Raw genomic sequence first — 15,328 nt, forward strand, 5'->3', positions numbered from 1 at the left:
CTGGTTAAAGGGGAGGAACTGTTAGAATCTGTTCAGTTTGTGACTATCCGCCATTTTCTTGTAGTGTTCTGGCTGCTGGTCTTTTCCCCCTGGTGCTGGGTTTGTTTTTGGTCAGGTGATTGTATCACCCTTTATTAACCTGCACCTGTCTCCCATTCCTTGCTGGACAACAGTGTTAATCCACATGAAGTCGTCGGTGGGTCTATTCATCGTAGGGTATCAGCCTAGTCGCAGTGCAGGGTCAGTTTTCCCCCCTCCTACCCTAGTCCTGTGCTGCAGAACCGTAACAGGTTCAAGTCCCGACTGTAGTATGGCTTGAGTAGGTTTCCACACATCTGAAAAGCCTCATCACCAACCACAACAAATGGCATTGGCGGGCCTTGAGTGTTGTGAAGAGGTCGTGGGAGGGGGAAATTAAAAGTATTGGTATACAAGCGTTAGCCCATGTCCGAGTTTTTAAAGGTTTGGGACTAGTCATTTCCACGGCCAATAGAACCAATGTCGACAGCAATGAAACTACAGTCTGCAGCTACTATGGCCATGAGCACTATAGAGAAGCATTTTTTATAGTTAAAGTACTCGGATCCACTTCGAGCCGGTTTTGTTATCCTATTATGTTTCCCATCCACTGCTCCCACACACTTGGGGAAATTACAAGTTTCCCAGAATTTTTCAGCTTTTGCCAGCCAGATTTCCGTGTTGGGTAGGGGGATAAATTAATGATGAAGCACATCCCACAAAGCCCGGCAAGTGTCCGCAACAATCCCAGAAAGGGTGGAAAGGCCTATCCGGAACTGGAAATGGAGTGATTATAGGCTCTCTCCGGTAGCCAGGAATCTGCCAAACAGAGAAAGAAAGTTTTTAATGAATAATAATATTAACGCCAAGGGGTTTTGCCCCCCCAAAAGAGGGACATTGCAGAACAATACTAATTATGATGGGCGTGCGTTTATTTTTAAGTATTACGTACCTTAGTGTCACCAGCAGACGTTCCTCAGCTCTACGGAGTTGGGTGTCCTGTCTGCTGATGGTTTCTTGTACACGACCCACCAATTCCTGGAAGTTTTCTTGAGACATCCTCGTGTAATCAAAATATTTGTCCGGGTTTTCACGGAGCTCACTGAATAAGGAGTGGTAGGCTCCAAGGCTCTCCCGGACTTCAAGAATGGGATGTTGCCAAAAGCGCTGACGCCGTCTTCTTCTCCTTCTTTCTCTTTCCCTTTCTTGCTCATAAGGCAAGAACCAATTTGATATCCAAATCCAGTTTAAACAAGAAACTCTCCTTGGAAATATCCATCTTGACGCAGGATACAGCCTCAAAATAGTCTGTTTTGTGCGGGGACTTACTCAATACATGGAATGAAGTAAGGTTGGACACATATAGTTGGAGTGTGGCTGGACCATGCAAATCGCACAATCACATGAGCTCTCCCTCTAAACAGCAGCACCAAAGAATCCTGACAGAGAGAACACTCATATGGTGGGAGTGCACAAGTATAAAAGCACACTAATCCCACATCAAAAAACTTTCACATATAATATAAAAAGTTAAGGTGGCAATTGTTACCCAAATTCTGTTTTTAAACATCTTGCCTACTTCCAATTTTTTCACTCAAAATGTAAAAATGTGAAATCTATATTGCAAGTGTTCTGGGCTTCTTCAACCTCCACCGCTCAGCCTTTGACTCCTGGCTTCTGCTTGGATAGAAGAAATCTTCCATTTGAGGACTCTAAATTCAAGAGGATGTGGCAAACATAGAGAAACTTGTGCAATAACCTCCCTGACAGCATTTATTGAGACCACCCACTCCCTAGAATGAATTTACATAAACTACTTGCCTATATTTTCCTACATTTAAGGAAACCTATTCCGAAAAATTTTAGCCCTGATTGCATGCTTTTAAGTAAGAAAAAAAATATGGTTGCCAAAGGTCAGCAAACCCTTTAAAAGGTTTTTTCCCACCAACAAAAGTTGATTTTAATCAATAGTTCTTGTAATATTCATAATTTCCACAATTGAATCTTATAAAAGTGTCCCTGCTGTGTAATGGTCGTGTCTGACCGTACAGGAACATGGTCTGATCATAACACATCTCCTGGGCAGGAGGGCAAGCAAAAGAGTATACAGACAGGACAGCATGGGATCACAGTTGATTCATTCTTCTGAGGTAAAACAATTCCCTGTCTGTTTTCAAACAATGTTTTACTTCAAAGAAAAATTTAGCTGTGATCCCATACTGTCCTGTCTGTATACTCTTTTGCTCCCCTGTGATCCCGTGCAGTAATGTCTGTATACTCTTTTGTTCCCCCTGCGATCCTGTGCGGTAATGCCTGTATACTCTTTTGCTCCCCCCTGTGATCCTGTACTGTAATGCCTGTATACTCTTTTGTTCCCCCTGCGATCCCGTGCTGTAATGTCTGTATACTCTTTTGCTCCCCCCTGTGATCCTGTGCTGTAATGCCTGTATACTCTTTTGCTCCCCCCGTGTTCCCATGCTGTCCCCTCTGTATACACTTTTACTCCCCCTGCGATCCCGTGCTGTAATGTTTGTATACTCTTTTGCTCCCCCCTGAGATCCTGTGCTGTAATGTCTGTATACTCTTTTGCTCCCCCCTGCAATCCCGTGCTGTAATGCCTGTATACTCTTTTGCTCCCCCCTGCGATCCCGTGCTGTAATGTCTGTATACTCTTTTGCTCCCCCCTGCGATCCCGTGCTGTAATGCCTGTATACTCTTTTGCTCCCCCCTGCAATCCCGTGCTGTAATGTCTGTATACTCTTTTGCTCCCCCCTGCAATCCCGTGCTGTAATGTCTGTTTACTCTTTTGCTTCCCGTGCTGTAATGCCTGTATAATCTTTTGCTCCTCCTGCAATCCCATGCTGTAATGCCTGTATACTCTTTTGCTCCCCCCTGCGATCCCGTGCTGTAATGTCTATATAATCTTTTGCTCCCCGCTGCGATCCTGTGCTGTCCTGTCTGTGTACTCTTTTGCTTCTCCCTGCTCAGGAGCTGAGGTATGATAAGACCATGTTCCTGCACAGACACAGCCATTACACAGTACACAGCAGGGGCACATTTTTAAGATTATCTCAGCAGAGGAACATTTTATTTAAACGCATTCAGTTGTGGAAGTTATTATTATTCCAAGATCTGTTGATATAAATCAACTTTTTTTCATGGAAAAAATCCTTTAAGGTTAAGGTCTTCTGTATTTGTAAATTATTGGATAGCAAAGAATCTAAATAGATGATAAGCAATGCATTTTAGAGACTGGGGCGTAGCAATTATTCTGTAAATGCCAATTTCCTTGTGCTTTATGACATGGATCATTACATGTCAGATTCACTAATATTTACTCATTCTGCTTACATTATACTCAGGCAATGGAGTGAAGAATGGAACAATCTGCAATCCTCTACTGGACCACAAGAGTGCCTGCTAACACTACAAACTATAAGGTATAGCTCCCAGGTACAACTGTCAATCCTCCCTGGTTCTTTTAACAAGGTCATGACTGTGCTATTTACCCCTCTCCATGACCAGGCACATTTTCAGATTTTATCGTGCATGCGCTTGTAATGCCACTGTAATTTTTCATGTTCAGATATTAACCTCCTCATGACCGGAGCTTTTTTCGGATTTGCGTTTTTGTTTTTCACCCCTTCTTCCCAGAGCCATAACTTTTTTTATTTTTCCGTCAATATGGTCATGTGAGGGCTTATGCTTTGCAGGAAAAGTTGTACTTTTGACGACACCATTGGTTTTACCATGTCGTGTACTAGAAAATGGGAAAAAAGTTCCTAGTGCGGTGAAATTGCAAAAAAAGTGCAATCCCACACTTGTTTTTTGTTTGGCTTTTTTGCTAGGTTCATTAAATGCTAAAACTAACCTGCCACTGGGATTCTCCAGATCATTACGAGTTTATAGACACCAAACATGTCTAGGTTCTTTATCTACGTGGTGAAAAAAAATTCCAAAGTTTGCTAAAAAAAAAAAAAGAATTGCGCCATTTTCCGAGACCCGTAGCGTCTCTAATTTTTCATGATCTTGGGTTGGGTGAGGGCTTATTTTTTGAATGACGAGCTGATGTTTTTAATGATACCATTTTGGTGCAGATACAATCTTTTGGTCACCTGTTATTACATTTTAATGCAATTTCGTGGCGACTAAAAAACGTAATTCTGGCATTTTGATTTTTTTTCCCGCTACGCCATTTAGCGATCAGGATAATCCTATTTTTTATTGATACATTGGGCGATTCTGAACGCGGCGATACCAAATATGAGTAGGTTTGATTTTTTTTTTATTGTTTTATTTTGAATGGGGCGAAAGGGGGGTGATTTGAACTTTTATGTTTTTTTATTTTTTATATTTTTAAAACTATTTTTCTTTTACTTTTGGCATGCTTCAATAGCCTCCATTGGAGGCTAGAAGCTGCTATAGCCCGATCGGCTCTGCTACATAGAGGTGATGCTCAGATTGCTTCTATGCAACAGAATTACAGACTTGCTATGAGCGCCAACCACCGGGTGCTGCTCATAGCAATCCGGCATCAGCAACCATAGAGGTCTCAGGGAAACCTCTGGCTGTCATGCCGACACACCCGCGATCATGTGGCGAGGGTCACCCGTCACCTGTGAGCGTATTTCCGGCTTGATAGCCGGAAGCGCTTGTTAAATGCTGCTGTCAGAGTTTGACAGTGGTATTTACCTAGTTAATAGCCACAGGAGGATCGCGATTCCGCCCACGGCTATTGTGGGCACATGTCAGCTGTTCAAAACAGCTGACATGTCCCGGCTTTGAGGTGGGCTTACTGCCGGAGCACACATCAAAGAGGGTGATACTGCCATCGGACGTACTGTACTGTCCGATGGCAGTAAGGGGTTAAAAAAAGTTTGCTTCTTTTTTTGTGTTTTTGTGACACATGGGACTTCATTTTTAGATTTTTTTTTTAGCTGATAACAAACAGGCAATCTCTGCATGTGTTGCGGCTGTCGAACAGCCATGAGACAAGCAGCCGCCGGGACTCAAATATATTTTTCGATCACGCTGTAATCATTTGGTTAGCACCCAAGCAGGCTTGGATAACACCTTATCTGAGCACATTGGCTCATCACTATTATATATGTATATTTTTGCTTTACTCTCTTATATAGCTCCATTATTTCCACAGCGCTTTACATACATTATCATCACTGTCCCTATTGGGGCTCACAATTTAGATTCCTTATCAGTATGTATTTTGTAGTGTGGGAGGAAGCCCACGTGTGGCGCCCCTGAGGCTTCAGTCGCCACAGAGGTACTGCACCTTCTCCTAAGGTGTGGTACTCCACCATCCAGGTAAGGTGGGAAATCCTGACCACGCTCCACACCTGCATCCCACACACAGGATAGTTCAGTGGGGCCACCTAGCAGCTTCAGGCTGGGGGTAGCAGAGCACCCCTCGTGGAACCCTGCTTCGTAACACGAGATGTGCTGGGAGGCGGGTGGAGTAAAATGATACAAAAGAGTGGGAAGAGTGAGGATTGCATTTAGTGAGTAGTAGTCGGTTAGAGAGAGAAGATGGATGTTTGAAGGATGTGCTGCAGCAGGTCCCAGTGATCTGGGCTGCTGGCATGGGAAAGGAAGAGAAGGAGACTGACAAGACTGATAACCTAACCTTCCAGAAGAAAGAACAGATCGGAACGAAGGAGAATAGAAGGACGGTGGGAAGCGGGTTGAAGAAAGATAGATAACCCTTCCAGTCCAGAGCGCAAAGGCCGGGGCCCAGTCCCCGAGGTTGATCGGATCCTTAATATCCAGCAACAGACACCGGTGGAGTAGTGAGCCGCTAACGCCTTGCTCCCATCATAGACTTGGGACACAACAGCACTTGGATAATGAGCCGGGACTCTGGAACCAGAGTTCCCCGAAGCAGGCTACAGCTGTCTGTCATACAAGTGGAGACTAGGAACACCTAGAGAGAGGCATTCCAGGGTAACTAAGTACTGGAGTGCTTCGCACCTAAAGGCGCATTGGAGGAGTCGTTCAGAAAGGTACATGTTGGCGGAGTGTGGAAAGGAGAATCCCATCTTGCCTGGAGGTTGGCTGGAGAACACGGAGCGGAGGCAGGCATTTGTGTGAACTGTAAACAGTGAGTAAAGCTTTGGAACCGCACACTCTGGTGTCCTCCAGTTATTCCAGCACCGCTACACCTGCGTACCTGCACCTATACCATCTGCGCCTCCCCGCCATTATTTCATCTACACTGCCCTGTCACTACAGCTCCGCCTGTGGGGAGCTTTACCACCTTAGCTGCGCACACCATCAGTCCCAGAGGATCTGCACGCAGCGTCGGCCTAACACCACACTTGCCGAGCACCACAGGTGGCGTCACGAACTATTCCTATAACTGTAATATAAACTTCCACCATTACTTGGGCGCCCAGGGCCATGGACCAGGTCATCGCTGCTGTGACACATTCCCCTGACACCGGCCCGGTACCGAGTACCCCACAGCCTTGGGAGGGCGACCCACACGCAACCTGGGAAGAACATGCAGACTCTTTGCAGATGTTATTCTTGGTGAGATTTGAATCCAGGACTCCAGCGCTGCAAAGCTGCAGTGTAGAATGGAAGACCGGGCTGCTACGGCTACTGAAGCGTCGGGTCCGGAACTGCTGGTGCCGAACCTCCTGTTTCTGGGGGAACGAGATTGCAGCCGGCGTGAGCCAGTAACCAGGATGAAGGGGGCATGGCCAGTCAGTGTGAAGTAAAATGGGTTGAGTGGGAATTGAAGTGGTCTTCCCGCCAGAATGTCAATGAGGGGCAGACCGCAACCGCTGTGAAGGGAGCGACAGGCCGTGGCGTGAAAAGAAAGGGCGACATAGTGAGGAACTCACCGAAACTCACCGATCGACAGTGTATCACAGTACGAACATCTGGGTGTTGGCTGATATCCAGAGAGGTGCATGCCAAGTAAAGCATTGCAGCGCAGCCCTTCAGGTCATGGGGGCTGCTCAAGAAGACCCGCGCCAAGAGGAATCTTTGCGGAGAAGTCTACTCTCTTACTCCACAAATATATGGACTAGGGCAGGGGTCTCAAACTCGGCAGAGTAAATGGGCTGCGCATAAAGAAAAAATTGAGCTGGCGAGCCGCATTCTTTTTAAACTTAATACACCTCGCACACACACGGCTCTGCTCCATCCACCTCATAAACACACAGCTCCACTCCATACAAACACAGCTCCTCTCCATACACACCGCTCCATACACATGCGGCTCCGCTCTGTATACTTGAAGTGATGGCCGGGGGACCATCACAATGCAGGGAGACTACGGTACACAAGATGAGGTGCAAACAACACAGGGTTAATTTATTTACAGGCAAGGAATGCAGTGTTTATGAAAATGCAGAAATGGGGGTATGCTATGGAAACAGACAAGGACAATATATTCACTAGCTGGGGCGTCAAACAGCACGGAGCACCAACTATCACAGCTCAGTGTATTTATCCAACTGGCAAGACAACACAGTAAAGGAATATATGATGCTACACTAACTATAACCTATCTGGCCTTTGCTGACCTGGCCACACGGCTGCCATGCTCTATCTATTGCAGACTATTCAAAACCCTAGCATGTGCACAGAAGAGGTTAACACTCACAGTATTGTTGATATCTCAGTCCATTCCTGGGGGCCTGCAGCTTTGCAAGATGGTGCGCACATCTTCCGGGAAGCTCTGGCAAATGTGGTCTTTTCCTTGTGTGCAGGTCCTGTGATGCTCCTAGAGACAGTAGATTCCCTCCACTGGATTCCTTTCTTGTCTTTTCTTTGTGGCTCCTCAAGGCAACATAGGAAAGCCACCTTGTTATCCCCAAAATAGTTTACAAAGTCTTTCCTTCACAGCTCAGGCACTTCTCGTTCCTGCAGAAATCTCTGCTCTCTCCCACACACAGAAAAGCAGCCCCTCCCTTCTCCAGTGCTGGCAGAAGAGACCGAAACAGTCTTTACAGCAGTGAAGCGCAGAATGTCCCACTGCTCTAACCAAGGGGGTGCTGTCTTTTAAAGTGGCAGCTTGTCTCTACGGGCCATAGCAACTCCACCCCCTTACACCCACAAGGCTCCTCTCCATACACCCTGCTCCATACACTTCATACACACACGACTCTGCTCTGCACACCTCGTACACACACGGCTCCGCTCCGTACACCTCGTACACATGCGGCTCCACTCCGTACACCTCGTACACATGCGGCTCCCCGTTCGTACACCTCGTACACACGCGGCTCCGCTCCGTACACCTCGTACACACGCGGCTCTGCTCCATACACACGCAGCTCCGCTCCGTACACCTCGTACACACGTGGCTCTGCTCCATACACACACAGCTCCTCTCCGTACACCTCGTACACACACGGCTCGGCTTCGTACAGTCCGCTCCGTACACTTCATACACACACGGCTCCGCTCTGCACACACACAGCTCTGCTACATCCACCCTGTAAACCCTTCCTGAGCCCACACATAAACTTACCTTCATCCAGCACCATGACAACCAGCAGACAGCAGCGTCCTGCATACACTGAGGCCCCTGATCATGTGACCCCTGACTCCTCCCCCTCCTGTGACCTTATCCCAGGTCCTGTGCATACAGAACAGCCATTGCGCACTCCTGAATGCGTGCCTTCCACCTGCCTCAGGGAGTGAGACATGTGGTGCACCGCAGGCCGTAGATGCCTGCCTCAGGGGCCGTATGCGGCCTGCAGGCCACGTGTTTGAGTCCTCTGGACTAGGGGCTCAGCGGGCAAAACTGGAGACCATCCGCTCAATGCCGACTTTTATTGCCCATTGACTTGCATTGGGGTCGGGTTTCGGACGAAACTCAGACTTTTTTTGCCCTAGTCGGACCAGTTTCATCCGACTCAAATTTTGTTTCATTCGGGTTTCATGAAACCTGATCCGACCAAAGTTGCTCAACTCTACCAAGTTGTATTGAGAGCAGGCTTCAGCTCGTCTGCATTGTTGGGTGTGGTGTCTTATCTTCCTCTTGGCAATACTCCATAGATTCTCTATTGGGTTAAGGTCAGGCGAGTTTGCTGGACAATCAAGCACAGTGATACTGTTGTTTTTAAACCAGGTATTGGTACTTTTGGCAGTGTGGACAGGTGCCAAGTCCTGCTGGAGAATGAAATTTCCATTTCCGAAAAGCTTGTTGGCAGATGGAAGCATGGAATGCTCTAAAATTTCCTGTTAGATAGCTGCTTTGACTTTGATCTTGATAAAACACAGTGGACCTACATCAGCAGATAACATGGCTCCCCAAACCATCACTGATTGTGGAAACTTCACACTAGACCTCCAGCAGCTTGGATTGTAGCCTCTCCACTCTTCCTCTAGACTCTGGGACCTTGATTTCCAAATGAAATGCAAAATTTATTTTCATCTGAAAACAACACCTTGGACCACTGACAACAGTCCAGTTCTTTTTCTCCTTGGCCCAGGTAAGACGCTTCTGGCGTTGTCTATTGGTCATGAGTGGCTTGACACAAGCAATTTGACACTTGTAGCCCATGTCTTGGATATGATTGTGTGTGGTGGCTCTTGAAGCAATGACTCCAGCAGCAGTCCACTCCTTGTAAATATCCCCCAAATATTTGAATGGCCTTTCCTTGACAATCCTTTCAAGGCTGCGGTTATCCCGTTGCTTGTGCACCTTTTTCTACCACACTTTTCCTTCCACAGAACTTTCCATTAATATGCTTGTATACAGCACTCTGTGAACAGCCAGCTTCATTACCAATGACCTTTTGTGGCTTCCCCTCCTTGTGGAGTGTGTCAATGACTGCCTTCTGGACATGTCAAGTCAGCAGTCTTCCCCATGATTGTGAAGCTACTGAAACAGACTAAGGGACCTTTATAAACGCTTAGGAAGCCTTTGCAGGTGTTTTTTGTTAATTATTCTAATTTACTGACATAATGACCTTTGGGTTTTCAATGGCTGTAAGCCATAATTATCAACATTAACAGAAACACTTGAAATAGATCAATCTGTATGTAATGACTAGAGTTGAGCGAAACAGGTCGGTCAAATTCATAAGTCGCCGACTATCGCTAAAGTCGGGTTTCATGAAACGAAACCCGATCATAGCGTGAGGTCGGCCATGAGGTCGGCGACCAGAGCGCCAAAGTCTCGTTTCAAATGATGCTTCCAGTGCCCTTTTTCAGCCAATGATGGAGGACGCACACTGTGGGCAACGCGATGACATGGGCAGCGGTCACCACCATCTTTGAGAAGGGCATGCAAGTGATTGGCTTGCTTTGTGTGGCATCACAGGGGCTATAAAAGGGCGTGCACGCCGACCGCCATCTTACTTCTGCCGATCTTAGCATAGGGAGAGGTTGCTGCTGCTGATTCTGAATAGGGGAGAGCGTTAGGCAGGGAAGAAGAAAAAAAAACTGCTTCTGCTGGTAGCGATTTTCACTGTACAACATACCAGTTTGTGTGCAGTGACAGGGGAGGATATATTTTTGTGCATCAGCTCTGTTTGTTATTAGGCTGCCTTATAAGGCTCCCTGATAGCTGCATTGCTGTTTGCACACTGCTGTGCAAACTGCTTTTTTAAAAGCAAAAATACTTTTCTTCCTCTTTTCTGCACAGTTACCAAGCGTTCATTTTTCCACACTTTTGTGTGCAGCAGTCCTGCTTATTAGGCTGCCTGCTGCCATACTGAGAGCATTATTGTCAGCCTCCTAAAATCTCTAGGGAGATTCAAATTCTCCCCAATACTATATACACCTTGTACCTTGTCATACACCAGCCAATTTCAGCCTGTTAAATTGAGGTGTAATCTATAGTGGGCCTGAGATAATAGTTCAGCCTCCTAAAATCCCTAGGGAGATTCAGATTCTCCCCAATACTATAAACACCTTGCACCTTGTCATACACCAGCCAATTTCAGCCTGTTAAATTGAGGTGTAATCTATAGTGGGCCTGAGATAATTGTTCAGCCTCCTAAAATCTCTAGGGAGATTCAAATTCTCCCCAATACTATATACACCTTGTACCTTGTTTTACAGTACCATATAGCTGGTGGTATTTTGGGTACATTTTCCCAAAAATGAGGAAGTATGGTGTAAGAGGTCGTAGACGTGGGCGGGAGTTGCCAGCTGGTACTAATGGTGGTGGTGGTGGTGCATCTGCTGGTAGTGGCAAAAGCACAGTAGCACCTAAGGCAGGAGGTGTTGAGCCTGCGTCATCGTCTGGCTCCACAAGGCCATGAAGGCTCCCTTTTCTGGGAGTAGGTAAACCGCTTTTAAAGCCGGAGCTTCAGGAACAAGTTTTGGCTTACATTGCTGACACAGCCTCCAGCTCTATCGCCTCCTCTTCTGAAGTTTCAAAAAATAAAAGCACTAAGTCATCAGTGGAGGCTCCTGGTCAGGAACATCACCTTTCCTTGTGTCCTTCACCCCTACCAAAAGTGAAGGATGCGGCAGGCCACACTACAGATTACTCCATTGAGCTCTTTTCACATACCATGCCTGGGTTATCAAGTCAAATCGTGAATTCCCCAGTCCAAGATGAAGCTGACATGGAGTGCACTGATGCCCAGCCACTGCTAGATGATTCTGCTGGTACATTGACCCAGACCACTACATTCCCCTCGCAGTCTACACAGCCAGAATCTGACCTTGATGAAATTCAGGTTCTCCTTCCCGCATACTACACCACCTTACATGGTGACAAAGAGGAAGGTGCAGATGAAAGTGCAGGTTCCTTGAGCAGGTGGGGGGGCATACTCATGGGCGACGGCACTGGCACAGGGCCCCTCATAGTACGCAAAAGTGTCTCTGCCGGTGGGAGGGCCCACCCGCTGTCAGACATACCGCCGTACTATGAGGGGCCCTGTGCCAGTGCCGTCGCCAACGAGTGGGCCCCCCCCGCTTGCTCAGGATCACAGCACTTGTAAAGTTGAAATACCTCTCCCTGCTCCACCGCCGTGACGTTTTCCGCGTTTCCTGACAGAGACATTCTGGTCAGAGAGCGCAATGACATCAGGTCTGTACGCCCTCTGCCTAAACGGTCCAAGTGCAGAGAGATGGAAGATGGGGACGACGAGGAGTCCAGAGTACAGGGATTCCCTAGCAAGGAGACTTATTTAATTCTTTTAAAGGTTGGGGGCAATTTTTGGGGAGCACTATACTCTGGAGAATGATATATGGGGCCCACCATACACTGGAGCATTCCAAAGGTGAACATCAGACACTGGAGCAGCATTTACAGGGCCCATTATACACTGGAGCATTAGAAATGGGGCCCATTATATATGGAGCATTATTTAGGCCCATAAGATACTGGAGCATCATCCATGGGGCCCATCATATACTGTAGCATTGTAAATGGGGCAGATTATATATGGAGCATTATTTGGACCAATCGTACACTAGAGCATCATCTGTGAGGCCCATCATATGCTGGAGCTTTCCAAATGGGGGACATCAGACACTGGAGCAGCATTTACAGGGCCGATTATACACTGGAGCATTAGAAATGGGGCCCATTATATATGGAGCATTATTTGGGCCCTTAAGACAGTGGAGCTTCATCCATGGGGACCAACATATACTGTAGCATTATGTGGAGCTCATCATATACTGTATCGAACATTATATGGAACCAATGATTCTGTATGGAGAAATATATGGGCCTCATTACTCTGTATGGCGTACTATGCGGTGGCCATAATACTGTATGGAATAATATACTGTCGGTTTTTGGAGCTATTGGAGAATTTAAAATGGATATCAGTCATGTGATGTAAGAAGTGAAGTATTTTTCATTGTACTATACCGCTATTTCTCTGCCGTATCAGAGGATCATGAATTGTGGCATGTGTTAAAGGAGCCCAGTGACACTCTTTGGCCCTGAGCCCACGAAAATCTGGAGCCAGCCCTACTACCCCACAACTTTAGCCAAATAACCCACAGTTTTCAATGCCTATTATTATAAAGTAAATTAAGGTTGACAAGCTTAAGTAATAAGAATTGATGTTTTTGGCATTAAAATGAGCTCTGTAGGTGTACTTCCTGTCCTCTACTCACTGCCGACTTTTCTTCCCCATTTACTTGCATTGGGTTTAGTGTTTCAGTCGGCCTTCGACTTTTCACGATAATCGGCCGATTGCGTTCGACCCGACTTTTGCGAAAGTCGGGTTTCATGAAACCCGACTCGACCCGAAAAAAGGCAAAGTCCCTCATCTCTAGTAATGACGCTATATGAGTTTTACTTTTTGTATTGAAGAACTGAAATAAATTAACTTTTTGATGATATTTTAATTTTGTGAGATGCACCTGTAGCAGGATGTACATATTTTTTTCATCTAGAAACAGTCATTTAAACTGGAATTGTATATATATTTTCTATTTCTTTTTATTTTTTAATTTTTTGCTTTGTTAAATTATATTTGTGTAATATTTATTTAGTCATCTTTTCTTTCATTTCTTTTGTACACTGTGCTCCCATAAGGTCTTAATAGATATTTAGGGAGGGGCAATTTAACATATCCATGCATTTTTGTTTTTTCTTATTTTCCCTATAACTTGTAAATTAGCCCCAGTTACAGGGAAGTTCGAACATTCCGTGAAATATACTGAGAGTGGTAATGCTCCTGGAAGGCCTTAATTAACCTGTTCTTCCCAAATCCTTTGTCTCCTGAGCAATATTCCGCTATACTACAGAGGCTCACACTGACAGAATTGATTTGGTAGTAAGGACACTTCCTTTTAGGTAATGGTAACAGTTATTTCCAGGAGGAGTAACAGAGGAGCAACACAATGTAATGAGGCTCTGCTTTTGCTATTTCACTGAGAATACATTTGTTTACTACATGCCATAATATTTAGATTTTGAATGGATTTAGCTTTATCCCTACTATGAAATCAGCACGGGCATGAGCCACTGGAATAACAGCCTAGCAGCTGAACTTTATTAGAAGATTTCTGTGCCTACTGAGGATAAAATCACATAAACATGGAATAATTTAGAGAACTGCACTGATAGCTTAGTAGTCTGTGACCCTAATCTAATATATAAAGCTCAATGTGTGTGTGTATGTATGTATGTGTGTGTGTGTATGTATGTGTGTATGTCCGGGACTGGCATCTGCACCGTCGCAGCTACAGCCACAAAATTTGGCACAGTCACACATCTGGACCCTGAGAGCGTCATAGGCTATGTTGTGAGGTGAAATTTTAACCCCACGCGTTCCAATTCACCAAACAATTTTGCCCCTATCTACATAATGGGGAAAAAGTGTATGTATGTTTTGGCATCTGCACCGTCGCAGCTACAGCCACAAAATTTTGCACAGTCACACGTCTGGACCCTGAGAGCGTCATAGGCTATGTTGTGAGGTGAATTTTTAACCCCGTGTGTTCCAATTCACCAAACAATTTTGCCCCTATCTACATAATGGGGAAAAAGTGAAAGGAAAAGTGTTGGAGGCAAATTGACAGCTGCCAGATGTGAACAAGGGGATAAAGAGAGCGATGGCGCCAAAGAGTATATGCCGTGCAGTTGCTAAGGTGGGGCCCTGACATGGGATACTCACCACACACGGGGATATGAACACACACAAAATGCGCCACACACTACCACGTGCTTCAACACATATACCACCCGCAGCACACATTTCACCACACATACACCAACCTCACCACATAAAAGTCGCCACTCAAAACTCGCCACGCTGTCCCAGAGCTGTTTAAAAGATGAAAAATGAGCTGTGATTGGTTGCTATCAGCAACAGTTTCTTTGTAGACAGTTGTGGTAACTGAGGCCTATTATTCTTATCATTTCTATGGTGGTATCGTCCTTCTGTAAAGCTGGAAATAACACAATTTATTACCGTGCCAACACAGACCACCCTCTGACACAGACTGCAGGGGGAGCCCAGTATCACACAGGATAGGATTAGATACACGGCTCAGAAGTCAGTATCACACAGGATAGGAATAATAAATCCAAAGGGAGTTCGTAGCTATATTCCGCGCTGCCGCTTTAGACAAATTCCAGGAGAATGCTGTATGATTGCAGTGGTTTTATTCTACGCGTTTCAGGGGTCTCATGCCCCCTTCATCAGTGGCATGAGAACCCTGAAACGCGTAGAATAAAACCACTGCAATCATACAGCATTCTCCTGGAATTTGTCTAAAGCGGCAGCGCGGAATATAGCTACGAACTCCCTTTGGATTTATCATTTCTTCTGGTCACAGAAGACCTGTGGATCTGCTGCAGCCGCTACCTACACGCTCTTATCTCATCCTAACCAGGTGAGCATATTTCAAG

The 15,328-nt window shown here is 45.9% G+C and overlaps 1 long non-coding RNA gene across 1 annotated transcript in view; it reads left to right on the forward strand.

The window, feature by feature from the left end:
• LOC141051808 (uncharacterized) overlaps positions 1-15,328 on the forward strand; it is a 31,330-nt gene that overhangs the window by 7,861 nt on the left and 8,141 nt on the right. Inside the window, exon 2 of the long non-coding RNA XR_012220698.1 lies at positions 3,381-3,458. This is a non-coding gene — a long non-coding RNA (uncharacterized lncRNA). The remainder of the gene's footprint in view (positions 1-3,380; positions 3,459-15,328) is intronic.

This window comes from Dendrobates tinctorius, unplaced genomic scaffold, assembly GCF_039654945.1.
Source record: "Dendrobates tinctorius isolate UK_male_01 unplaced genomic scaffold, ASM3965494v1 ptg000158l, whole genome shotgun sequence".
NCBI lineage: Eukaryota > Metazoa > Chordata > Amphibia > Anura > Dendrobatidae > Dendrobates > Dendrobates tinctorius.